This window comes from Podarcis pityusensis (genome assembly GCF_964106645.2).
Source record: "Podarcis pityusensis genome assembly, chromosome: W".
Taxonomy (NCBI): Eukaryota; Metazoa; Chordata; class Lepidosauria; order Squamata; family Lacertidae; genus Podarcis; species Podarcis pityusensis.
In genome coordinates this window covers 35,920,736-35,937,431 of record NC_138045.1, presented here as the reverse complement: position 1 = coordinate 35,937,431, position 16,696 = coordinate 35,920,736, and the positions used below count along the sequence as shown (strand labels likewise).

At 48.4% G+C, this 16,696-nt stretch overlaps 1 pseudogene across 1 annotated transcript in view; it reads right to left on the bottom strand.

The window, feature by feature from the left end:
- Nucleotides 1-16,696, bottom strand: part of LOC308467665 (inositol polyphosphate 5-phosphatase OCRL-like) — a 51,143-nt pseudogene that overhangs the window by 15,357 nt on the left and 19,090 nt on the right. The window contains exons 5-7 of the transcript in view: nt 6,928-7,027; nt 6,570-6,820; nt 4,878-4,931 (exon numbers count right to left, since the gene is read on the bottom strand). The product of the transcript in view is annotated as an inositol polyphosphate 5-phosphatase OCRL-like (transcript). The remainder of the gene's footprint in view (nt 1-4,877; nt 4,932-6,569; nt 6,821-6,927; nt 7,028-16,696) is intronic.

Here is a 16,696-nt window from a genome sequence, read left to right as displayed (position 1 = left end):
CGCCAGGAGGCGAGAGCATTGGAGAGGCGGGAAGGGAAGGGGGAACGTTGGAAGGAGTTCCGCATTCCAGACATTCCAGAGCCAACTTTCCCGCCGGCAGAGCCGATGGAAATCGGAACAGCGCGCGCGCGCGCAGTTTCAAAGCCCAGTGAGGGGGGAAAGAAGGAGGGAAAAGGCGCCCGGAAATGCTATCTCTGCCAACAGCCAGGTCACTTTGCCAGAGTCTGCCCCCAGAGGAAGGAATGGCAAGGGATGGTAGGAGCTGTGGAGGGAAGAGAGGAAGAAATACCGGAGCAAGTAAAAGCCAACGCCTGGCTGCCACCGTCGGGGCACAGCAGCCAGGCCAAAGAGCAGTGAAAGTGCCCACGCCAGAACCTCCTAAACCCGCCCTAGTGATAGAAGTGGCGCTAGAGCTGCCAAACGGACACCCTCTAAAGATAAAGGCGCTGTTGGACTCAGGCAGCTCCTGCAATTTCATGAGCAAAGAGTTTGCAGCTGAACACCAGATACAGACGATCCCTTTAAGCAACCCCCTGCAGGTGACCACGATCGATGGCAGGGAGCTGTTGGGAGGAGAAGTCAGCTTGCAGACCGTCCCAATGATAATGAAGGTGGCAAGGCACACCGAACTGATAGCGTTTAATGTGGCCACCTTGGGAGGAGCTCCCATTATATTGGGGATGAGCTGGCTAGCGTTACATGATCCGCTGGTGGGCTGGCATCAGAGAGTGGTTTCTTTTGGTTCAGCACATTGCTTAGAACACTGCAAAGAGGGAAAGGGTTTGGCAGGGGCCCAAGCCACCCTAGCAAGGACTGAAGTAACGGAGAACGTGAAGGTACCACGACAATACGCAGATCTCCGCGACGTCTTCAGCGAAAGGGAAGCTGACCAACTACCTCCGCATAGACCCTTTGACTGTCAAATCAATTTACTCCCTGGGGCACAGCTCCCTGTAGGCAAGCTGTACGCCATGTCAGACAGAGAGATGCAGGAGCTAAGAGAGTTCATTGACAAGAACCTGAAGAGAGGGTTCATCAGAGAGTCCAGGGCGGTGGGGGGCAGCCCAGTGTTTTTTGTGGATAAAAAAAACACGAACAAGCCGAGGCTGGTGTGTGACTTCAGGGCCTTAAATGCAGTGTCAGAACCAGTGGCTTTCCCTATGCCCAGGATTGACGACATTTTGACAAGGGTGCGGAAGGGAAAGATTTTCACAAAGCTGGACCTAAGGGGGGCGTACAACCTGATACGAATAAGGAAGGGGGATGAATGGAAAACCACCATGTTCACCCCTTTAGGGGCATTTGAATATTTAGTTATGCCCTTCGGCCTACAAGCAGGCTCCGCATGCTTTCAATCGTTTATGAACCACGTCCTGGGGCCTTTGCTTTACAAGAATTGTGTGGCCTTCTTAGACGACGTGTTGGTGTATTCTGAGAATGAGGAGCAGCATGTGAGAGACGTCAGAGAAGTGTTGAGCAGGCTGCAAGCCAACCAGCTGTGGGTGAAACTGGAGAAATGTCAGTTTCATACCAAGGAGGTGGAATTCCTGGGGTATCGCCTGTCAGACAAGGGATTGGCCATGGATCCCGGCAAGGTCCAGGCGGTGCTGGAATGGAAAACACCCAAAACAAGGAAGGATGTGCAGAGGTTCCTAGGATTTGGGAACTTCTATCGTAAGTTCATCCGAAACTTTGCCCACCTGACGGCGCCCATTACGGACTGTCTCAGCAGTAAGAAGAAGTTCGTTTGGACTGAGGAGGCGGAGCGAGCATTTGAGGAACTAAAAAGGGCCTTCGCCTCGGAACAACAACTCCTGCATGTGGATTTACAAAAACCGATGAGAGTGGAAACTGACGCATCAGACAGAGCGATTGGGGCGGTGCTTCTGCAGCCAGGGAAGGAGGAGTCAGAGTGGAGACCGTGTGCCTTTTTTTCGCGAAAGCTGAACAAATCAGAGAGGAACTACACGGTGTATGACCGAGAACTACTAGCCATTCATGAGGCGTTCCGGAGATGGAGGCACCTGCTAATTGGCGCACAACATAAGGTGCAAGTGTGCACTGACCACAAGAACCTAGAGTATTGGAGGACGGCACGAGTGCTCAACCAACGGCAAGTGAGATGGGCCCAGGAGTTCTCCAAATTTAACTTTGAGATTTGTTACGTGCCAGGCCCAGAGAACATTAGGGCGGACGCTCTCTCACGCAAACCTGAATATTTGGAGGGGGAGGGAGCACCCGAAGAGAGACATGTCATTCCAGAGGACCGCTGGGTGTGTGGGGCGGCATTGGTGGGACAAAGAGAACTGGTAGAGGAAACAGAGAATGATGAATACGCCCAGAATAAGCTCAGAGGTCTTAGGGGTGAGGGAGAGGAACCAGGGGGTTTTGAGGAAAGAAATGGAGCTTTGTATTACAAAGGGGCACTGTATATCCCTGAAGGAGACTTAAGGGGGAGGGTACTCAAGCAGTTGCACGACAGCCCCACGGCGGGGCATTTTGGACAACACAAAACCATGTGGTTGGTCACCAGGGAATTTTGGTGGCCTAAGGTGAGGGAAGATGTACGGGAGTATGTAAGAGGGTGTGAGCAATGCCAGCGAGCCAAAGGGGAGAGGCGGGCACCGGCGGGGCTATTAGAACCCTTACCAACCCCAGAACGACCTTGGGAGGCAGTGTCGATAGATTTTATGACTGATCTGCCGAAGTCCAAGGGGAAAACAGCCATCATGGTGGTGGTAGACCTACTAACAAAGATGTGCCACTTTGTAGCCTGCTCGCATGCAGTCACGGCGGAAGAGACAGCGAAGTTATTTGTAGAACACATTTTTAGGTTGCACGGAGTGCCATTGAGGGTGGTCTCAGACCGAGGAAAACAATTTACTTCCAGGTTCTGGAGGAAGCTCATGAGCTTACTGCAGGTGGAGGTCAACTTTTCGACTGCCCGGCACCCTGAAACCAACGGGCAGGCGGAAAGAGCAAACGGGGTCCTCCAGCAATACCTGAGGTGTTATGTCAATGACAGAGAGAATGACTGGGTAGAAAAGTTGGCGCTGGCGGAATTTGCCTACAACAATGCCGAGAATGTGTCCACAGGGATGAGCCCCTTCTTGGCTAATTATGGGTGTCATCCCAGGGGTTTCCCAGGGGGAGAAGGGGAGAGATGGAGCGTCCCGGCAGCCGAGCATTTTGTAGAAGAAATGGAAGCAATCCATCGTCAGCTCCAACTCAACTTAGAAAGGGCGAAGGAAGAATACAAGAGGCAGGCAGACAAGAACCGAAGGGAAGGTGAAACCATAAGGGTGGGAGATAGGGTGTGGCTGTCAACCCAAGGGTTGCCGTTCAAAGGAGGTTGTAAGAAATTAAGACCCAGGAGATTGGGTCCCTTTGAGGTCATTCAACAGGTCAACCCAGTGGCTTTCAGGCTCCGGTTACCCAACCACATGAAACTGCACCCAGTATTTCACAGGTCGTTACTGTCACCGTATGAGGGGGGACGAGAAGGGATGGCCACTCGGGGACCGGTCATAGAAGAAAGGGAATGCAGCAGCCATGTGGCAGAAATCCTCGACGCCAGGTGGAAGGGGGATCAGGTGGAGTATTTGGTAGCGTGGGAAGGAGAACCGGAGTCAGAAAACACTTGGGTAATGGCAGAAGATATCAATGACGAGGTATTGATAGAAACGTTCCATCAAAGGTTCCCAAGGAAACCTCAGCCTGTGGAGAGGTTCCGGAGGGAATACTTTGGGACCACCGATGAGGAGGAGGAGTTGGAAGGATTCTCGGACTCGGAAGGGGAAGGGGAGATGGACTCTGAGGAGGAGGAGTACTTCGAGACCAGGAACCGCAACAGGTGGAGAGAAGTGTTCGAGACATCGGAAGATGAAGGAAGTTCATTCCGGGGCTTTGCCTCCTCACCGCCCGTAGAGGAGGGGGCGAGAGGGGATGAAGGGGGCCCTGGAGGGGAGGTGGATGTCAGGGAACTGCCATCGGAAGGAAGGGAAGTGAAAGGGCTCACACAGGTTGGGAGAGACTCAGCAGCTGAAGAGGGAACCAGTAGGGGGAGAGGAGCTGAGCTGAGGGAAAGTGAGCTGGAGGGATGGCTCAGAGACACTTCCAGCGAAAACAGTGGGGAGGTTTCAGGACCTCCTGTAGGGACACCCACTCCTAGCCGGAAACTGTCACGCAGAGAGTCCAGAAGACGTGTTTCCGTTAAGGAGCTTTTATGTTGGAAGCGATTCCGAAAGCAACCACTGTCGGAATCTGCCAGCGACTGACGGAGCCATGTTTAAGGGGCTCCGTTACAGACAGAGGTTTGCAAACTTGACCAAACTCTGAGGGACTAGGATTTTACACACAAGCAGCTCATCGTCCCATCACAGTCGTCAACATGATGAACACACAAACCTTGGAGAGAAAAATGTAAAAGAAAAAGCACCAGCAATTTAAATGGACTTAATGGAAGTATCTGCTGATAAGAACATGTGAGCAACGCAGATTTTCCAGACAGATGCAAAACCTAGAGCAGGAAACCTTAGACCTTTAGATATTGCTGGACAGCAGCTATGCTGGGGCTGATGGGAGTCCAACAACATCTGGAGCGTGTGCTGAGCTAGGAAAGCCCTCTAACTGGGAAATTGCAGAGCAGTCCTACTTATTCCAAGGCAACCCTCCAACTTAATTGGGACTTGCTTCTAATTCAGGTTGCACAAACCTGCAACCTTAAAAAGCATTTGTAGAAGTCGCAGTCATCCTATGTTCTTTGCTCCTAACTGCCTGAAAGTGGTTTCTCTAGCCTAGGCTGGGGTATCCCAGACAAAGGAAATAAACAGGGCAATATCCTAAACCACCACATATAACACAAAGATGTCTCTCACCTGGTCGTAGGTCAGAAGTCTCTGAAGCTCATTTTTAGTGATCAGATGACAATGCTGGAAAAAAGCAAAGCAACCACAGCTACAGGCTAGCTCACGGGGTCGGGGGGCGGGGGGCAGCCTGCTGCCACTTCCTGCAATATGTAGTAAGACTGATAACTAGGATTGGGCAGTATGAGCATATGAGGCTCGTGCTCTGTGAACTAGACTGGCTCTTGAACTGCTTCCAGGCCCAATTCAGAGCATCCCATTTGGCCTTTCAAGTGTTTCAAGGTTTGGGAAAAGGGTACCAGAAGAAGGCCCACTTATGTTTGCACTGCCTCTCCACTGACTAGAATCCCTTTCCCAGGGAACTCCTGCTCTTTCAAGCATGGCAGGGCCTTTTCAGTCATGGCACCCGACCTTTCAGAATAATCTCCCAAAGAGGTTCACCTGGCCCCTGCTTTGATGTCCTTTCAGCAAAGACTTTTAGAATTTCCCCTGGTTCGTTAATTCATGGGCAGGGCGCTTGTGGCCCTCCAAACCCTGCTGTAGTACACAGACACAGGAACATAGGAAGCTACCTTATATTGAGGCAGACCATTGACCCATCAAGCTCAGGACGGACTACATGGACTGGCAGCAGCTTTCAGGCAGAGATCATGCCCAGCCCGATCTGCACACACTGGTGACTGAGCCGGGAACCTTCTCCATGCAAAATGGCCGCTCTGCTTTCGTGTTACTGCCCATAACAAACTGCAACTCCCACCCCGATCACTGGAGAAGTTGCCCACATTTGCTATAATCTAATCTAATACATCTCTGCCACTCGGCTTATGTTGCTCTCTTTAGATCCGCTGCTATTAAGGTACTGTTTAAATGCTTTAAATTATCTTGAGGTGCATTTCTGATTATTATTTTAAATTAGCCACTCTGGGGAAGAAATCCCCACAATAAACAGAAATTAATGAATGAAGCCCAGCACTCGCTTCCACAGATGTTTAGTATCTGCCTGCCCTGAATGAAGCAGGAGCCTACAGTGCTGGGCACTTCTGGCTGCTCTAGTAGAAACCTTAGTGGTGCAGCTGCAGCAGCAGGGATCGCCAACACTGCACCCTCCTGGTGTTGCTGAAGTGGAACTCTCATGAGCCCGTCAGCAAGGCCAGTTCTTAGCAATTATGGGAATTTTGGTCAATCAACATTTGGAGAGCACAATGCTGCCTGCCATAAAGAAGGCTGATCACCGAAGAATGGATGCTTTTGAATTCTGGTGCTGGAGGAGACTCTTGAGAGTCCCATGGACTGCAAGAAGATCAAACCTCTCCATTCGGAAGGAAATCAGCCCTGAGTGCTCACTGGAAGGACAGATCCTGAAGCTGAGGCTCCAAGACTTTGGCCACCTCAGGAGAAGAGAAGACTCCCTGGAAAAGACTCTGTTGTTGGGAAAGATGGAGGGCACAAGGAGAAGGGGACGACAGAGGACGAGGTGGTGGGACAGTGTTCTCGAAGCTACCAGCATGAGTTTGAGCAAAGTGCGGGAGGCAGTGGAAGACAGGAGGGCCTGGTGTGCTCTGGTCCAGGGGGTCACGCAGAGGCGGACACGACTAAACGACTAAACAACAACAAATGCTGCCTACCCTGAGCTACACACAGGCAGGAAAGTTACAGAAACATGACTCAATTTGCTTCTCCAGATAGCGGAGACCAACAAGTTACATCAGCCAAGGCTCTCTCCCTCCAAGCCCTCGAAACGCACTCGTGTTTCATGATTGTCAGCTGTGGCAGACCCTGGTCAGGGGGCAGGAAGCTCATCTGGGCACAGATATCCTTGTAATCCTGGTTTCGGCGCCCGAAGTCTTCCACGTGGGCAGCAAGGTGGGAATTGACAACGCAGAAGCTGGTATTGTTGCAGACAAGCCTCACGGCCACACACCCCTTGTTACCCTGCAGGGGCGGAGCAAAGATGCCTGTTAGTGAGCAAGCAGGAAAGAGGGGGGAACTGGTTGGCAGAGATTAGAAAAACAGATAGACAGACAGAAAGATAGACGTAGGGAATTCCGCTGTCAGGGTCTACTCCCCGTCTTCCCCATGATGCCTGTGCCCACTGTCTCCCTCATCACTTCCTTGATGCGGCTGAGCTGGTCCTTCCTGACAAAGATGAGCACCAGCTGCACCTAGAAGATGCAAGGTACTGGGATGTCTACCAGCTCTGTTCATTGCTTGCTGTCCTGGAGTGGCAGGTGGCACCAACTGGGGATCCCCCAAGGGAAGAAGGCTCAGAGCCAGGGAACTGGTGGGGGGACTGTGGGATGTAAACCCCTGGATGTGTCTCGTGTAGGGCTGTGAGGACCCTTTTGCAGAGGGGCTGGGGAACAACGACTCTGCTTCCCCATAACAGGCACCCCTTGTGGGCCGACAGTTCATGTTTGCGGGTTGTGTAGCCGGCGAATTCTGGCCCGGGGCTGCTGCTGGGCCATCCCCTCCACACCCAGTCCAGGACCCGGGAGATGACCCTATCTTTCTTGGAATGGTGTGCAACTTCTTGTGCCTGAATGGGGCGGTCGGGAAGCAGCTCCAGGCTCATAACCTCTTGTGCAGGTGCTGGGTCAGGGCCTGTTTCCGGTAGTGGTAGCCTGCTGAGGGCGTCCGCATGGCCCATCGCCTTCCCAGGTCGGTGAATCAGTGCATACTGGTAGCTGGCAAGGAAAATTGACCACCTGAGGACGCGAGGAGACAGCACTTGGGGGGTCTGCTTTTCGGGGGCAAACAAGCCAAGCAACGGCTTGTGGTCAGTCACCACGGTGAAGGGCCGCCCGTACAAGAAATCATGGAATTTTTTTACTCCCTTTACGATTGCCAGACCCTCCTTGTCGATTTGCGAGTAGTTCCGCTCGGTTGTGTTGAGTGTCTGGGAAAAGTACGCCACCGGTACCTCTCTTCCATCCGGGAGTTGGTGCCCCAGGACAGCTCCAATGCCATAGGGTGAGGCGTCGCATGCTAGCACCACCGGCAGCCTCTCGTCGAAGTGTGCCAAGACCGAGTTTGAGACAAGCAAGTCCTTGACTGCCTGGAATGCGGCCTCCTGGCGCTGGCCCCACACCCAAGGGGCCCGCTTGTCCAGGAGTCTGTGTAGGGGCTCCGCTACCGCCGCCTTGTGGGGAAGGAAGGAATGGTAAAAGTTCAATAGTCCCAAGAAGGCCTGAAGTTCAGTCTTGCTCTTGGGCGCTGGGGCATCACAAATGGCCCGTACCTTGTCCCCAGTCGGGTGGACCCCTTCTGCGTCCACCATAAATCCCAGAAAGTCCACCTGAGGCACTCCTAGTAGACATTTTTCCCGCTTCACCTTGAGACCCGCCGTCTGGAAACGGTGCAGAACGGTGCGGAGGCGGTCCTCAAACTCCTCTGGTGTGGGGCCGGCAATCAACACATCATCGAAGAAGGGGGTGACGCCAGGAATCCCTTTAAGGAGAGAGTCCATTATATTCTGGAATATGCCTGGTGCCACGCTGACACCGAATTGCAGCCGCTTTACCCTGAACGCTCCTCTGTGCGTCACAATCGTCTGTGCCTCTGCTGTGGCCTCATCTACTGGCAGCTGTTGATATGCTTGGGCCAAGTCCAGCTTGCCAAAAATTTTCGACCCAGCCAGGGTGGCAAGGACATGGCTGACCACTGGCACTGGGTATGCGTGGGCCGTGAGGGCCTTGTTTATGGTACATTTGTAGTCTGCGCAGATGCGGACCGAACCATTAGGCTTGACGGGTGTGACGATTGGGGTTTCCCAGGGAGCATTAGGCACCGGCTCCAGCACTCCTTGCTCTACGAGTCGGTCCAATTCCTCGTCTATACGGGGTTTCAAGGCGAACGGGACCCGGCGGGCCTTGAGCCTGACCGGTCGTACTGCGGGGTCAAGCTGTAGCGCAATGGGGGGGCCCGTATACTGTCCCAATTTCCCATCGAAAACCCCTGGAAATTCCTTGCATATGGCGTCCACGTCCACTTGTAAGCTAGTGTGGTTCACCCCGGTGACAGCTAGCCCCAGTGGTCCAAACCATGCCAATCCCAGTAAGCTAATGTAGGGGCCCTTGACCACAAGCAAGTCCAGTTGCCGCGTCCGCCCTCGGTATTGCACCCTGAAGGTCCCCACCCCCATTGTGGGGACCTTACGTTTCTGGAAGTCCCGGAGGGTGAATGGGGCCGGCCTGAGTTTGGGACCCCCAGTGGGACACAGTTTCCTTAAGGTCCTTGCCGAGATTATGGATAGAGTTGAACCCGTGTCAAGCTCCATGCGGCATGGGGCCCCCTCTATCTGTACCTCTACATAAATTTTCTCTACGTTGGGGTGGGGCAACTGGTATACCTGGAAGTCCGTGAGCTCCGTCGAGTTGCCTTGGTGCGTTGGGCCCCGGGACCTGGGGCTCTTGGATTGGTCATCTGATGCCTGGTGTCGGGTGGGCCGAGCCCGACACACCCGGGCGATGTGTCCCGATTTTCTGCACTGCCTGCACTCTGCGTTGCGGAAACGGCAGGTCCTCCTCTCGTGACTCTCCCCGCAGCTTGCGCAGTTCCCTCCTTCTCGTCGAGGCAGCTGTGGTCTGTGCGCTGCTTGAGTGCGCTGCTGTACTCGGTGCACCTCCTCCCTGTCGGATCCTGAGTCGTCGGTGAGGTCTTCATGGTGGACCCTCGGTTGGGATGGCAGGCTCGGCCGTGCCTCTTGGGTCGACCTCTCGGCAGCTTCTGTTGCCAGGGCCTCCTCCAGAGCGACCTGGAACGTTAGGTCCTTCTTAGCGTAGAGGCGTCGTTGCAGCTTCTCATCCTTCAGGCCACCGACGAGGCGGTCACGAAGCATGTTCTCCAGCTCTGAGAAGTTGCAGAACCGGGCGGCTTGGCGGAGAGAGGTCACAAACCCAGTTATGGTTTCCCCAGGGGCTTGCCGCTTTGCGTAGAAGGCATTTCAACGAGCCACCACTGAGGGCTGCGGCGAAAAGTGCCCCTTCAGCTGTTCCATTATTGTTTTGTATGGAACAGTAGCGACGTCTTCAGGCGCAAGGAGAGCCCGGGCAATTTCAAACGTCTCCTCTCCGCAGACGCTGAAGAATATCGCCCTCTTCTTGGCGTCTTCTTCGTCGGTGACCCCTTTGGCTTCTAGGAGGAAGGTGAAACGGGAGGCGTACGCTTCCCAGTCTCCAGATGCTGGGTTGAATGGCGAGAAGCTGCTGTTGGCTGCCATTCTGAGTTCCTTGTGCCCCGGAGCTGAAGCCTGGATACACGGTGCGAGGCAGCGGTGCGGCAGTTGGCGGTGCTGCGGTGCTGTGTGTGGCAGTCAGCTCAGCGGGATCCCACCTTCGTCGCCAGTGAAATATACTCAGAGTCGCAAAGTGATTTCATGCTCTTTATTCAGCTCATAGTGGTGAGGAGGAATGAATAAATGTCCCCTCACAGTATCTGCTTTATATACATTATTTACACAATGGGCTGCACATGATTGGCTAATTCTGGAATTCTACTGTAAGCCAATCAGGTTGTGGATTCACTTCTATCTGGAGCAGGATTGGGTGGTTCCTGCCAACCAATCATACTGCTGCATTGTTCTAGGACCAATCAGACTGCTGCATTCTGAATCCTATTGTTCTAGGACCAATCAGACTGCTTCAGTTTGGATCCTATTCAACTCAGTACATAACAGACAACATTCCTAGAGTGTACATGTTAGAACATGGGGAGGGATGTCAGTCCAGCAAGCAGGTAAACTTCCTGGGACGGACGCCCTCCGCATGTGACCAGAGGTGGGTGTGGCCTCACCTGTGCAGGTAATGGTAAAAGCACAGGGCAGGCAGCCACTCTCTCTCTCTCTCTCTCTCTCTCTCTCTCTCTCTCTCTGCCATCTTCCTTCGATGAGGAAACATCCAAGGATGCCCTCTTGGCTCTCAGCCAAGAGAGGATGGGACTATCTTACTACAAGATAGATTCTGAGTGTATTTTACCTTTTTAAGCTGTCTGCCTTCTGGGATCATATTCTGAACAGAACGTGAGTAAACTCTTTTATACTTTTATAAAGACTGTGTTGTGTCTTGTATTTTAAGAGGGAACAAAAGGGGAAATTACCAGAGTAATTATTATAGAGGTTCTAGCGAACCTGTGCAAGCGTTACCGTTGCGAACTTAATGGGGAATGTCTATAAACTCTGCTGATATTTTGGGAACTTTTTAGCACAAGTTGGATTAGGATATAATCCCACAATATATCCTCTCCTGCACCCCAGAACATTCCCACAAAGGGTTATGGGCCCAGTATTGCATATTGCTGCGTATTTTTGAAGGATTGCGTTGGATTGTGATTTTGAGTTGAGTAGTATTTTTCTGAGTTAACTTCCTGGTAAGCACATGGTCCTTTGTTCCACTGTGTAGTGGGGATTAAACACCCCCCCCCTTCCCTCAGAGTTCACAGTGACCCAAGGCAGTGAAGAACTGTTTTGTATTTTGAGATTTTGATTTTCAAATTTTGAGAAATTTTGAAATTTTGAAGAATTTTCAAATTTTGGATTTTAAGATGGCTAGAGCAGCTTTTGATAGTGATACAAAGCTAGGAATGCCTGTGCTGAATGAACACAATTTCATACACTGGAAGCAGCGCTTGATAGCATGTTTAGATTATAAGCACATTTTGGAAGCTTTAAAGCCTCAGCCTACAGGGACAACTGAGAGAGATTTAGCCAAGATAAGTGCTTGGAAACGCATGAACAGCGAAGCTAGACACATAATTTTGAGTGGACTTCGTGATGAGCAGCTATCATTAATAAATAGTACAGATGATGCATCTCAAATCTTAAGAGATATTGAGCGCGTGTATGGAGAATCTAGCATAAACTGCTTCAGAAACTTGGTGTGTAAATTAACCAGAGTGAGGATGAATTCAAAAGAGGGATTCACAGAGCACATCAACAAGTTTACTGAGATTATTCAAAGAATTGATCTGACTCCCAAAGCTTTTGATGAAGATACAAAGATAGCATTTTTGTTATCATCACTTGGACCACGCTTTAGCGCATTTGAAAGTTTGATGGACCATAGACAAGGTCTGACTTTTAAAGACTTGACTGGTTATTTAAAAGAAGAATGTAGAGGTAGAGCTGAATCTCCAGTGAGAAATGCTAGAAGCATGGACAGCAGTTATGCATCTAGGCAATTTACAAAGTCGAAAGAGATGCCTAAGAAAGTGATTTGTTTCAATTGTAACAAAGAAGGACACATTGCAAAGAATTGCAAAGCTCCTAAAACAAAGAAACCCTACCGCTTTCAGCCAAAAGGGGAAAAGAAGGGGAAATGTGAATGCACATGGTTACTGCAAGAAAGGAACTTAGCTGTCCAGAATCGTGAAAATAAACGTAATAAATGGATTTTAGATTCAGGTGCCAGTTCGCATTTTTCATATAAAAAGGACTATTTTAATGAGATAAATGAGAGAAATGATGAAGAAGGATTTGAAATTGAGATTGCAGATGGCAACATTGTTAAAGCAAAAGGTGCAGGTTCCATGAGTCTGAAATGCAATATAAACAATGAATGCATTGAGAACACAATCTCTAGAGTTTTGTACGTACCAGAGCTGAGCTGCAATTTAATCAGCGTGTCCACTTTGGACAAGAAAGGTTTCCAGATCACATTTGGAAATGGCGAATGCAAGGTGACTAAAAATGGCAAAGTGGTTGCTCAAGCAAAGCTAATAAATGGTGTATATGAGCTTGATCTTTCAGAGAACCAGTCTGCAAAAGTGGCACATTCCAGCCAGAAGAATGAAGCAGATCTGGACCTATGGCACAGAAGGCTTGGACATAGAGACACCAACGTCATTCTGGATCTACAGAAAAGAGAACTTGTAAGAGGTTTGCAGGTAAAGCAGAGCAACAAAGCTCCAGCAAAGTGCGTAAGCTGTATTACTGAGAAGGCTGTAAAACCTTCATTTCCACGTTGTGCAGAACAAAGAAGCAACAAAGTGCTTGACATAGTGCACACTGACATATGTGGACCTATGAATGTTCCCTCACTGGGAAAGAATAGATATATTTTAATATTTCTGGATGACTTTTCAAGATTTTGTGTTGTATATTTCCTCAAAGAGAAGAGTGAGATAGTGGACAAGCTCCAGGAGTACATTGCCATGGTCAAGAATAAATTCCAGAGAGCTCCAGCTGTGTTAATGAGCGACAATGGAGGTGAGTACTGCTCAAATGAAATGCAGGCTCTCCTGGCCAAGGAAGGAATTGCACACGTAACCACAATTCCTTACACACCACAGCAGAATGCCATAGCTGAGAGAAAGTTTAGATCCATTATGGATATGACAAGGTGCATGCTAAAGGATGCATGTTTGCCACAGAAGCTGTGGGTCGAAGGAGTGTACACCTCGGTCTATTTGCAGAATAGACTGCCAACAAAAGGAGCAGAGCGCACACCATTTGAACTTTGGCATGGGAAAGCTCCCAATCTGTCGCACATACGTGTGTTTGGAAGTCCGTGTTACTTCCACGTGCCCAAGGAACACAGACACAAGCTTGACTCCAGGGCAAAAGCAGGTATCCTTGTGGGATATGCCTCTGGAGGCAAAGGATACAGAATTATGGACTTACAAACTGGTAAGACAAATGCATACCATGCGGTTTATTTTGATGAATATGGAAAAGTAGACACTAAGAACACTGTTGTGGACTCTTCCGATGAGTCAGAAAGGACTCAAGAGTTTGTATATTTCCCTTTTGAGACCCCACAAAGTAATAATCTGCCTTCGAGTGTTACAGCGCCCCCCTACAGGCGACGCACCAGAAGACGCAGAGGACCAGAACCCTGGCGGCACCAGAGATGAAGAGGAGGACTCAGATGGGGACATGCCTGCGTTGGAGGAGGATGAGGAAGCTGATGCGGTCGCAGAACCAGAGGTCAGGCGCTCATCCAGAACCAACAGAGGTGTCCCACCATTACGGCTGTCCTACTTTGCAGGGTCGGCGTTTCCGCAGGAACCTTCCACTTGGGAAGAGATACAGGAGATGCCAGCTGCAGAAGCCAGTCTCTGGAGGAAGGCCGCGCAGGAGGAGATGGATGCACTGCATCAGAACAAGACCTGGACACTCACTGAGCTGCCTCCCGGTAAGAAGGCCATTGGCAGTAAATGGGTTTTCAAGGTTAAGAAGGGGTCAGAAGGAGAAGTGCAGCGCTACAAAGCTAGACTTGTAGCACAGGGATTTTCACAGCGTTTTGGTGAAGACTATGATGAAGTTTTTGCACCAACCGTGAGGTACAGCAGCATAAGAATGCTTTTAAGCATTGCAGCCTCCAAGAAAATGAGGGTGAAACACATAGACATTGCTACCGCCTTTCTACATGGGCAGATTTCTGAGGAAATTTATGTGAAACAGCCCAAAGGTTTTGTGAAACCACATGAGGCACATTTAGTGTGCAAACTCCAGAAGGACTTTATGGACTTAAACAGGCTGCTAGAGCCTGGAACCAGAAGTTGCATAAAATGCTGACGCAACTGACGTTACAGGAGCCAGAATCTAGTACTAAAAGGGTTTTAGAACTGATTCAAGAATTTGGTCAAGTGGCAGGATTTAAATTGAACAAGTCAAAAACTAAGGTTTTAGAGAAAAAATTAACACCAATTGAAAGAGAGAGGTTTCAGAATGAGACAGGTTTAACAGTGGTTAAGATAGTTAAATACCTGGGGATTAACATGACAGCAAAAAATGGGAACTTATTTAAAGAGAACTATGAAAAATGTTGGTCTGAGGTGAAAAAAGATTTAGAAATTTGGTCAAATTTGAAGCTTTCGCTGCTAGGCCATATTGCTGCGATAAAAATGAATGTATTGCCTAGAATGTTGTTTTTGTTTCAAACTTTGCAAATCGTGGACAAAATGGATTGTTTCAAGAGGTGGCAGAAAGATATTTCTAAATTTGTCTGGCAGGGCAAGAAGCCCAGAATAAAATTTAAAATACTAACGGATGCAAAGGAAAGAGGTGGATTTGCCCTGCCAGACCTCAAACTTTACTATGAATCAGCAGCTTTTTGCTGGTTGAAAGAATGGCTACTTCTTGAAAACACTGACATTTTGGATTTAGAAGGTTTTAACAATGTATTTGGATGGCATGCATATCTATGGTATGATAAGGTCAAAGCACATAAAGCATTCAAAAACCACATTGTCAGGAAAGCGCTGTTTAACGTTTGGATAAGATATAAGGACTTATTAGAAAACAAAACCCCAAGGTGGCTGTCACCAATGGAAGCGAAAGCCTTGAAAAAGGTCAATATGGAGGTCAAATGGCCGAAATATTGGGAAATTTTGGAACAAGATGGAGATAGACTGAAATTGCAGAGTTTTGAAAAACTAAAAAACAAAGTGCGAGACTGGCTTCATTATTTTCAGATAATGGAGGCATTTAAATTGGACAAGAAAATTGGCTTCCAGGTGGAAAGATCCAAATTAGAAACTGAACTGTTAGAACCCAAAACTAAGAATTTGTCAAGAATGTATAACTTGCTGCTGAAATGGAACACTCAGGATGAAACGGTAAAATCGGCTATGATTAAATGGGCACAAGACGTTGGACATAACATTATGTTTGCTGACTGGGAACAGTTGTGGACCACAGGTATGAAATTTACGGCATGTAATGCCCTAAGAGAGAATATTATGAAAATGATATACAGGTGGTACATAACCCCAGTCAAGCTTGCAAAAATCTATCATTTGCCCGATAACAAATGTTGGAAATGTAAAGAAACTGAAGGTACATTTTTTCACCTTTGGTGGACGTGCCCAAAGATTAAGGCTTTCTGGGAAATGATATATAATGAATTAAAAAAGGTATTTAAATATACCTTCCCTAAGAAACCAGAGGCCTTTCTCCTGGGCATAGTCGGCCAAATGGTGTTAAAAAAAGGATAGAACTTTCTTTATGTATGCAACAACAGCAGCAAGAATACTTATCGTAAAGTATTGGAAGACACAAGAGCTTCCCACACTGGAGGAATGGCAGATGAAACTGATGGACTATATGGAATTGGCGGAAATGACTGGCAGAATCTGGGACCAGGGAGAAGAGTCGGTGGAGGAAGATTGGAAGAAATACAAAGATTATCTACAGAAACACTGCAAAATTAAAGAATGTTAGAGTGATGTTGGATTGAAAATAAGTGGTTTCTAGCTGTACAGGATAAAGTTATAGATAGATTAAGATTAAAGATCAGGATTAAAGAAGTTTAAGGAAATGGTAATTTGGTACTTAAGAGGTAAAATTTCAATGCTATATTACAGTAAAATTAAAGATTAGGATTAAAGAAGTCTAAGGAAATGGAAATTTGGTACTTAAGAGGTAAAATTTTGATGTTATATTATATTAAGATTAAAGATTTGGATTAAAAAAGTGGAAAAGAAAATGCTGGACAAACAATTTGGACTGGAATACAAAAGAGGGAGGTATGAGGAAGTCCAGAAAATAAGTAAATTTAAAAACGGAAATGAAAAAGTGATATTGTTTTTAATTGCTCTGTTTCTTTTTTTGCTTTTTGTTTTTTTGTGTTTTTCTTCTTTTTTTTGGATTATGTATTGTGTATTTGTGTATTTCTTTTCTATGTTTTTCTGTCTAACTTTTTATTGAAACCTTAATAAAAATCATTTAAAAAAAAACAACAAACAAAAAATGCTGACGCAACTTGGGTACAAGCAAGGCGACGCTGACAAGTGCTTGTACAGTAAGTCAAATAATGGACAATTCTCATATATCTTAGCTTTTGTTGATGACCTGATTATTGCCACAGCAAGTGAGAAAGACTATACACAGATAG